The following is an 11048-nucleotide window of genomic DNA, read 5'->3' as shown; positions in this document are numbered from 1 at the left end:
CAATGAATTATGGGTCTTCTTTAGTCGCTACAAACTATAATTCTGGGCCATTTCCCAGGAACCTGGGTATGGACCTGGCCAGAGCCCATCCACATGGCCAGTATTTAATTAAAGCTTGCTTCAAATTTGGCTTTAAATTGTGGTAGCAGTCTTATTCTCGATCGGTGAGATTAACACATCCTCAGCTGCATATCGAGTTCAAGGTCAACCTGGACTAGAGACTCTGTCTCAGAAAGAAACAAAACAACAACAAAGCCTGTTTTGTGGGTCTTACGTTACTATATTGATAGACCTACCCATCTCCTTTTTGAATTTAAAAAAAATTAATTTTTATTTTATATGTTTTGCCTGCCTGTATGTATGTATACCATTTATGTGCTTGGGAACCTCAGGAGCTGGAAGAGGGCACTGGATCCCCTGGAACTGTAGTTACAGATGGCTGTGAGCTGCCTTGTGGAGACTCTGGAAGAATAGCCAGTGACCTTAACCGCTGAACCGTCTTCCCAGCCACCCTGCCCCCTGTCTTTTTCCTACCGCTCAAAGAAACATCGTGGTTGTCTTCCCAAATCCGGATGTCTGTCTCCTCATGTCCACAGTTGCATAAATGCCATTGTCTCCAGATGTGGTTTTAGTCCGTTACATTGATGGGCCCTTAGAAGTGTCAGGTTCCTGCTTTTGAAATAGTAGCCACATCGAACATTCTCCAAAACACGTATTTCCTTTCTGAGGGGATTGTCCTCAATATGCTCTGCTAGAAGCAGCCCTGCTGCGTCACGGAATGCATCGGTTTTATATTTTGGTTCTTCTGGTCACACGAAACCCTACAAATATGCATCAATTTCTACCTCAGCCAGAAACCTATAGAGACGGCAGTGTCCACCAATGTCCACTAACATGGGCATTTATCAAGCTAGAGACATTCTTGTTTCTTTGGGAGTTGTTTCATTTGAGACAGGATCTCGTTGTGTAGCTGTGGCTGGCCTGAGACCTGCTGTGTAGACCTGGCCTCATACTCCTGTGCTGCCCCTGCCTCTGCCTCCCCAGGGCTAGAATTAAAAGTGAGACACCATGCTGGGCAGGACTTCTTTTCCTGTGTGAATTGCTTATTTGTTTCCTTAGAATATTTTCTCTATGAAACATTTTCATTACTTGATTCATAAAGAATCTTTACATGTGAAGGAATATAGATCTTTAGCTATTTTTCCTAATTTGCCATATAATAAACTTCATCCTTTTTGTATAAAAGCATAAATATTGTGTGGGATAAGTCTATGAAATATATTCCTTTCTGCCTTTTGTACTACACAATGGGGAGCTACTCTATTTTAATATTAGGTCACTATTTGTGTCTTATTGTAAACATTTTGCGTTTCTGTTGGTTGTTTGCTTGGTTGGTGTTTTGGAGACAGGGTCTCACTGTGCAGCTCTGGAGGGCCTTAAACCCCCAGAGATCTGCCTGCCTCAGCCTCCCAAGGCATGAGCTATCACACCAGGCACATGCTGGGTTTTCTACTTCACATTTTAAGTACTAGAATTTGTCCAGGGGTAAGGTTGAGATACACTATCTTTTCTGTATGTCTCAGTGCCTATTATTGGATACTATGTCTCTTCCCTGATCTCCTTTTCAGGTAATGTATCACATTTCACCACAGGCTCCAGCATTATTGATTTGAGGATTACCCAGAGACTTCAATTCCTTTTCTTTGACCTTATTATCTTCTCTTCTATGAAGTGGACAAGCGTGTGCTGGCCTTTACGTGGCTGTGGTAGAATGAGGAGGAGAGGATATAACAGCTGCCTTTCCTTCCTCCCCAATGGGAGTTCCTGGGAATGACAGGATGCCTGCTCCCCAGAAGGACTGGGCTCGCCATAGTCCTCAAATTAGCAGTAAACTCCAAGGCCAACTTGAAGTCCTTTGACAAAAGTCCAAGCCCACAGAGTTAACAGAACGCTAATGATGTTATATGAGGGGCCTGCAATTCAGCTCGTCATTGTAAAGGTACTTTCTGAGAGCCTGACCACAGGAGCTGACCTTCACATGCACATGGTGGCGCATGCGTGCACACACATGAACATACACACACACACGTGAACACACACACGTGGACACACACACACTAAACAAATAATTTAAATGCGACATGACTCCTGGAAGATGAGAAGTGCTGTGGAAAAAGCGAAGCGGAGCTGGAAGCCTGGGAGCACAAGAGTGTGGCCCCCGGTCAGGCAGTCAGAGGAGGCCTCCACCAGGAGGTGACCTTTGAGCAAAGATTTGGCAACGGGGAGGGCATGAGTCAGGAGGTTTTCTGCGCAAAACATTCCAGGCAAAGGCATCTCCCTGTGAAGGTCTAAAGGGCATGTGCCTGGCACATGTGAGTAGAGCTAAGGAGACAGCAGCTTGGGCATTTGTGTGTGTGTATACGCATTCGCGTGTGCGCAAACACACTCAAGAGTGCATAGGAACGGAATGTTCACGGAGGAGAAAGGCCAGACAAAAAGGTAAGGAGTTGGGTGGAAACTGATTTCCAGGACCTGAAAGGCCTGCTTTCAAACAGTGGAGCCATCTCACCTCTTTTTTATTTACTTTTTATTCACCAGCCACATGACTAAATACTAGTAACAATCCAAAAAGCATTAATACAAATGGCTTCAGGGCACATGCCTATAAAGATGACAGGAAGCTGAAGTAGAGGATCACCAGCTTGAGGCCAGGCTAGACTACAGAGCAAGATCCTGTCTTAAGAAAAAAGTGCCAGGCAATACTGCAGGTCTTTAATTGCAGCATTGGAGACAGAGGCAGGTGGATCTCTTAGTTCGAGGCTAGCCTGGTCTACAGAGCGAGTTCCAGGACAACTAGAGTTAAATAGAGAAACCCTGTCTGGAAAAATAAAAACGAAAAGAAAAGAAACACATAACCAAACTTAGGTGTGTTGTTGCACACCCAGCCCCTAGGAGGAGGAGGCAAGAGGATCAGGAATTCAAGGGCAACTCGGGCTATATAAGAGTTAGAGGCCATACTGGGCAACATGAACTCTGTCTTAAAAACAAAAAAGGTTCACTTAAGCAACGTATGTAAAGTCAATCAAATTGGTACTATTTCCAGTATATGCCGAGCTAAATATTTACAGCAAAATAATACAGGTATATTACAACATAATATGTATATTGTTACATGTACAATTGTCCCTCAGGATCCTGTGGCTACTAAACTCCGTAGATGCTCAAGTCCCTCATATAAAATGGCATGGTGTTTACATTCAACCTCTGCACCTCTTCCTATGTACTTCAAAGCATGTGTTACTTACAATACCAACTGGAGTAGAAATGCTACTGTACTGTGTTTGCTTATGGAGCAACGACAAGAAAGCAGCCCACATGTGCTCAGTACGGACGTATTCTCCTTCTGAATATTTTCAGTCGAAAGGTAGTTAAGTTCACTGAAGGAAATCTGAAGGCAATGGAAGACTGACTGCATGTAACTGTATATAACATAGACAGACATACGCCTACTCGGGCCTCCTCAGGCTCCTGCATTCACAGGGTGCACATACATGCATTCAGGAACACACACACACACACACACACACACACACACACGCACGCACGCACGCACGCACGCACACTCAATAAATAAATATATTTTAAAACTTTTAAATATATTATCAAATACTACATATATGATATGTGTATTAGTTAAAAAGTAAATGTTAAAATTCAGATAACTGGGTTTATTATATTAAATAATTCAAATGAATTTGTATTACTGTAACTCAATGTAATGCTTTAACAATAATTCCATTATGTAATAAGGTCACTGGGTTAAATCTATATAAATGAAAGCTATTTTTTTAAAATTCTAAGCAAATGATTAGAGATAGAGGGAAAAAACTGAGCTTGGTGAAAATATGTAAGCTGCATGAGAGCCAAGAATATAAAAACAACTAGCAATCTGAGAATTCTTATAGCATGTAAAACAACACTTCATAACTGTTTTCTCAAAGTGTCCAAAGTGTAAAAAAAAATTCCAAGTTTATCATAACTGCAGGGATGTCTTTGTGGCCTCAAAGATACTCCAATTTTGTTTTTCCCAAAAAAAGCAGTAAGTGGAATACAACAAGATAAACCTCTCTTAACTGACGAAGAAAGACTTGGTTCAGATGAGACTGATTTTGTTTTAGAAGCTTCATTATCTGATATGTTTGTGGCACAGATTCGCATTCTTCTGCTTCAACTGTACTCAGAATAGCTCTATAATTATAACCGGCTATTTCAAATGCATGAGAAACTTTGCATCATGGCTAATTCTATAATATATCTATATGTATATATCTATATATTCACATTAGCTGTCACCAGTCTGTGAAAATTCTACTAAATGTCTTAGGAGAAGCTGGGCTTGGTGGTTTACCACTCTAATGGGAAACTGAGACAGAAGAATTATATTGGAAAGTTCTATGCTAACCTTGGGCTATATAGTGAGTTTTTCTGGACAACCTGGGGTACAGAGTGAGACCTTGTTTTGAAGACAAGGAAGAAAGGAGAGGAAGGATGGAAAAATAGAAGGGAGGGAGGGAGGGAGGGAGGGAGGGAGGGAGGGAGGGAGGGAGGGAGGAAGGAAGGAAGGAAGGAAGGAAGGAAGGAAGGAAGGAAGGAAGGAAGGAAGGAAGGAAAAGCAGAAGATGAAGGGAGCGAGGGAGGGCAGAAAGGAGGGACACTTAGAAGAGAATTGAAGCTCTGAAAACACCACCAGGTCCTTTGTTGTCAGAACAAGCTCTGAAACACTAACAGCTTGACCTTTGAACCGAAGTATTTTTTTTTTTTAATTCCTGACTTGTCTCACACTTATTTGTTGTTGTTGTGTGTGTGCACATCTGTGGAAGGCAGAGGGCAACTTTTAGGAGTTGGCACTCTCCTACCATGTAGCTAGAGTTTTCCTGCCTGGCCCACAGTCAGGACAAATCTTTGTCACCCTCCAGTCCCACAGCCGCTCAGACCCAACCAAGTAAACACAGAGACTTATAGTGCTTACAAACTGTATGGCCGTGGCAGGCTTCTTGCTAACTGTTCTTATATCTTAAATTAACCCATTTCCATAAATCTATACCTTACCACGTGGCTTGTGGTTTACTGGTGTCTTCACATGCTGCTTGTCATGGCGGCAGCTGGCAGTATCTCTCTCTGCCTTCCTGTTCCCTTAATTCTCCTCTCTGTTAGTCCCGCCTATACTTCCTGCCTGGCCACTGGCCAATCAGTGTTTTATTTATTGACCAATCCGAGCAATTTAACATACAGACCACCCTATAGCACTACCACTTTGTGGGTCCTGCATCAAGTTTAGGTTATCTGGCTTGGTGGAGCCACTGAGACATCCCACTGGTCCCCTTTTTACAAAGTTGATAAATTTTCAAATCATGAAATGAACTATTATTCTATAAGTCAGTGTTGTAAGTTCATTAGTTAAGACTGCCCCTGACATTCTTGACTATTTACATAGTTTTCAGGAAATTTACATAACTGGGTCTTGAAAACAGAAGTAGCAACATATATATTGTCTTCAGACTTTCTTAAACATGTACATATTTTGATGATGTATGTATTGTAAAATACTTCAAGGGAGGCTAAAATGTTCTACTTAAATTTTGCTTAACTGATAAAGGCATTTATACTTTTAAACAGGACTCATATTTGTAGTGTCTGAGGCTTAGTAAGTTTGTTCTTGGTGAAACACTTCAAAAGATGCAAATGAATGGCAAGTTTTACCTTTGGAGAACTTTCTAGAACAGTGGTACTCAACCTGTGGGTCACTACTTTTTGGGGAGTTGAATGACCATTTCATAGGAGTTGCCTAAGACCATCGAAAAACACAAATATTTACATTATGATTTATAGTGGTAGCAATGAAAATAATTTTATGGTTGGGGGTCACCACAACCTGTGAAACTGTATTAAAGGGTCACAGCATTAGGAAGGTCAAGAATCACTGTTCTAGAAGAATATCGAAAGTTTCAACTTCTAAAGGGCCAGTTAAAAATATTAATTTAGAATTCACCAGGATTTTACTCATTTGCAATCTCAAACATTTGTGCCACAATATTGCCTGTGAAAATGGAGTCTTACCAGACGTATCATTCACTTGAAAATGCACTTGCAGAGATGGTGGGATGGATATTTATTGTCAACTTGACAAGTCTAAATTCACCTAGGAGCCCAGATTCTAGGCCTGCCCAGGAGGGGTTATCCACGTTGTTAGGTTCTGAGCATGCCTGAGAGGGATCACCTGGATTAAGTTAACAGAGGTGGGAAAACTCCCTGTCACTGCAAGTGACACCACTCCATAGGCTGGGGTCTTGGACTGAACGGAAAACAGAAAGCAAGCTGAGCATAGAGAGTTCATCTCTCCTTGCTTCTTCATCTCAAGTGCAATGTGGCCAGCTGTCTCCAGCTCCTGTCACCATGATTTGTTCATCAAGATGGACTGTACCATGCCACCGAGAGGCACAACTTTCCTGTCTTGATCTGCTTCTGTCGGGTGTTCTTCACAGAGTGAGACAGGGAAGTAACAAAGATGGAGGCGTGTCATGGATGGATTTCATTTTTTATTACCTGCATGGGTTTCTCTGCGGCTTCCTGTGAATGCCTCGCTTTTGTTTAATAGGAACTGTAGATATTTGATTTTGAAATATCCGTGTGGATAGTACAAATGCTTTGTAACCCTCCTACAGATATTTGTAGGATTCTGTACATACAAATAAAACAATAGTTTTGTATTTGGGTAATAGTCATAGTGGAAACATGAGCTTATTTTCTAAAATGTCCAAAATGATGAGAATTAGAAACTCTTCAAAGGTTAGACAGCAGTGTGGCTTTTCATGCCATTCATTATCTTTCTTTTCTTTTTGGTTTAGAAGCAGACAGCAGCCACGAGACAATATGCCTCCTTACATTTACTCTTAGTGGAGAGTGAGTCTTCATCTTTTCATTGCAAGTTGTTCTATCAAAAGTCTAGAGATACCTGCATTTCTCATGTCCACCTAAAAGGAAACATGGGAACAAATTTGAAATTGCCCTTTTTGTAGACCTATGTTTTACCCAGTTAAAAAGGGGGTCGGAGGTGGGGGTAGCCATTTGCAAATTAAAAACAAAATGGGGACACAAGCTGGGTATGGGTTTTTCTTAACTTCTTTCTTATAGAACAAACAAATAAAGAAGTTCAAGCAGAAATATGGAGGTGACTAGAAACAGTGCTCGCTGGCTCTTGTCACTTCCCCGGGAATTTTTGTTTGCCTGTTATTTGAAGACGTGCTAGCATCCCTGACCACAGCTGAGAAGGAGGAGTCAGGCTTGTCTCAAGGGTGCTGGACCATTTGCTCACACAATAGATTTAAAGGCTGTATGACTTCATTTCCCATTTTGGGGTTCCTTTTCATTAAAAATGAGAACAGAAATATGGTATGGACCATCTGGAATCAAATGCTTAAACACTATAGACTTAAAAATGTTTTAGTGAAAAATCCAACACAAGCAAGAAATACTCTTGCTACCAAGCTGTGCTTATTTAATTTGACGTTTATTTGATATTACTGAGTGATAAATTAGGTGGAAGTAGAAGAGCCTGAGAGTGTGACTGACCAGATAAAGAAACAACTGTGACATGTAAGTTAAACAAGAATACCTTCAGGAAGAATCAACTACTCCAAAAGTTTGGAATAGCGTGAAGAAATTGGCTAAGCAAACTATCTACTTGTTTAAGGGTATCCTCCATTGTGTGTGATGTTTTAGGCATATAGAGTAATCCATGAACATTGTATCCCTCCATGAAGCTCTTGCTGTTGAAGTACCTAGGCTAGGCTCTTTGTTCCTGCTTGGACCCTCACTAACACACAGGGCATATCAGGAAGACATTTGATTCTTTGGGTAGAGGACACTGGGTGGTTCTTCTATCCCTCAACCCTTAAGTCACTGACTCATAGGTGAGTTACTCAAATGGGGGGTGGCATCTTTCTTCCAGCTGAGTTGGGGAGATCTAGTGGCACTTATGGAAAACTGTTGGGTATGGAGATTTTAAGGGTAGAAGTTGTGACGAGAGGTGAAACTTAGTATAAGAGTATGGACCCCCTGGCAAAGACTAACAAGGAGTCAGACATAGTGGCCATCTATCTCAGAGTGCAGGGAGACTCCAAGTTTCAGTCACAGTGTGGTAACCCAATACATTAAGAAGCCTCAGTCACTTCTGATGGTTTGTACCCCGAAGGTCTGAAAGTCATGTGTGAACCAAAAGAAGGACTTTAATCAACCCTGGAACGTGCAGATAACCATACCTGGCACTGACTTTTATAAGGCAATTTATCATACTGTCATGCGCTTTGACAAGCTTAGCATGATGTGCAACTGATCAGGCCAAGGAGCCTGACAACACAAGTGTGTCTTCCTAGAGTACCTTCCAAGAACCTCAGAAACAATGGTACCTCAGAGTAATTAGCAAAGGTTACAGGGAAAAGACAGTGACATTGACCATGGCTCAAATGTGTAGAGAGGGAAAGATTGGAAGAAAGAAGGGCCAGTGGCCACCTCTCTCAAAGAAAGAGACTCTTTGTCCCTTAGCAGTTATCAATTGCCATTAGCAGCCCAGCTAGGGGCTGAGTTATTGAGAGTCCCTCCGCCTTCCATGCTGGCATTGTTAACTCTCTGGATCTTGTGGAGGTCTTGTGTGGGTACCCACAGCTGCTGTGAATTCGTCTGTGTAACAGTCATGTCATGGTCAGAGGCCAGCCTTTCACAGCATTCCTCTCCATTCCTCAGGTTTGTGCATCCATCCTTTCTACACCGTCTTCAATTCCGTTCCTTGAGCCTCAAAGTGGGCAGGGATCACACAGATGTATGGTCTATTCTCAACATTCACAGCCTATTATTCTCTGAATTTTGAACAGTCTGAATTTAAGGGTATATTTTCTCTACAAAGACTCCCACAAGCTAAACAAAAAACTGTACAATATTTATACAGAAGATAATGTTTTGAGCTGCCCTTGAATTTCACAATTGTAATGAAATAGCCAACTGGGCCCACACACACTCCCCAGGCATCACAAAAAAGCCACTTAGTCTTCCTCTTTCTCATCTTCCTCTTCCTCCTCTTCATCTTCTATTCATTCTTCTTCGAGCCTGCTGCCCTACCAGGGCCCTTCTTTCTTGCATCACTTTGGCCCTCTGCAAGGCATGCAATATCCTGCAGTTCATGCTTCTCCTTTAGCTCAGCAGCCTTCTGCCCGTATGGTGGTTTATCTTCGGCTGACTGCTCAGACCACATCTCACCCAGTTTCCTTGCTCTATTCCCAACAGACAAAGCCTGGGTGTTCACACTTGATCTTTGGACAATGTTCTGAGCAAAACAGGAAGAAGGCAGATGGTGGTCTTTTGTGAGTATTTGGGTCTTCCCCCCCTTCCTTTCTTATTGCCTTATGAGGAACATAATTCTTCATCTGCTCTAATAGTATGATCGCAAGCCTTGTGGCTTTGGGCTGTGTTTTCACACTTCAACTTTTCCTTTGCAGGCGTGGTCATCTTCAAGAGCTCAGCAAAGTTGGCCTGGAACCTGGGCATGTCTTCTGCTGCCCTCCTACCAAGTCTGCAGGAAGACAGTCTTGAGGGCCATTCTTCTTCCTGTCACTGGGGTCTCTTTAACCCATGGTGGCCCTGAGAGTCTCTACCTGAGTTAGCATTCTTGTGAGTCCAAACCAAACACTACCTTTGCAAGACTCTGCTGTCAACTGGTTTCACTTTTTTGTATTATTTTTAATAGATGCTTCTTTACCTTAGCTTTGATTTTTTTTCCTCATTATGGTGCAACAATTTTGGTAATAAAACAAGCAACCAACTCTTGTTTGGTAATAAAGTTGCTACCTACTCTATAGGTATGTACCTGTCTTTTTTTTTTTTCTTTTAAAGTAAAGTGTGGTGTTTTTTTTTTTTTTTTCAATTTATTTATTTATTTATTTATTTATTTATTTTTTGTGATATATATTTTTTATTTTACAATACCATTCAGTTCTACATATCAGCCATGGGTTCCCCTATTCTCCCCCCTCCCACGCCCTCCCCTTACCCCCAGCCCACCCTCCATTCCCATCTCCTCCAGGACGAGTCCTCCCCCGAGGACTGTGATCGACTTGGTAGACTCAGTCCAGGGAGGTCCAGTCCCTTCCTCCCAGACTGAGCCAAGTGTCCCTGCATAAGTTCCTGGTTTCAAACAGCCAACTCGTGGAATGAGCACAGGACTTGGTCCCACTGCCTAAATGCCTCCCAACCTGATCAAGCCAATCAACTGTCTCACCTATTCAGAGGGCCTGATCCAGCTGGGAGCCCCTCAGTCTTTGGTTCATAGTTCATGTGTTTCCATTCATTTGGCTATTTTTTTTTCAATAATTGAGTAAAACTGAAATTTATTATATGCCACAGTCGTCCTACGGACCTCCATGCTATATATATAGCCTCTATGGTTCTATGGGTTGTGGTCTGATTGTTCATTTTATATCTAGAATCCACCAATGAGTGAGTACATACCATAACTGTCTTTCTGGGTTTGGGTTACCTCACTCAGGATGATATTTTCTAGTTCCATCCATTTGCCTGCAAATTTCATGCTTTCATTGTTTTTCTCTGCTGAGTAGTACTCCATTGTGTATATGTACCACATTTTTTTCATCCATTCTTCCGTTGATGGGCATCTAGGTTGTTTCCAGGTTCTGGCTATTACAAATAGTGCTGCTATGAACATAGCTGAGCATGTATCTTTATGGTATGTATCAGCATTCTTTGGGTATATGCCCAAGAGTGGGATGGCTGGGTCTTGAGGTAGTTTGATTCCTATTTTTCTGAGAAACCGCCATACTGATTTCCATAGTGGTTGTACAAGTTTACATTCCCACCAACAGTGGAGGAGTGTTCCCTTTGCTCCACATCCTCTCCAACATTGGTTGTCATTGGTGTTTTTGATCTTAGCCATTCTAACAGGTGTAAGGTGGTATCTCAGAGTCGTTTTGATTTGCATTTCT

General features: G+C 41.9%; 1 long non-coding RNA gene across 1 annotated transcript; it reads left to right on the top strand.

The window, feature by feature from the left end:
* Positions 1-2234: 2234 nt before the first annotated feature.
* On the top strand, positions 2235-9905 carry LOC102904587 (uncharacterized). Its single transcript, XR_443048.4, has 3 exons — positions 2235-2499; positions 9337-9413; positions 9549-9905. It is a non-coding gene; the product is annotated as an uncharacterized LOC102904587 (long non-coding RNA).
* Positions 9906-11048: the final 1143 nt, after the last annotated feature.

This window comes from Peromyscus maniculatus, chromosome 9, assembly GCF_049852395.1.
Source record: "Peromyscus maniculatus bairdii isolate BWxNUB_F1_BW_parent chromosome 9, HU_Pman_BW_mat_3.1, whole genome shotgun sequence".
In the NCBI taxonomy this organism is placed as follows: Eukaryota; Metazoa; Chordata; class Mammalia; order Rodentia; family Cricetidae; genus Peromyscus; species Peromyscus maniculatus.
The sequence above is the reverse complement of the archived record's forward strand: the minus strand, read 5'-3'. Positions and strand labels throughout refer to the sequence as shown.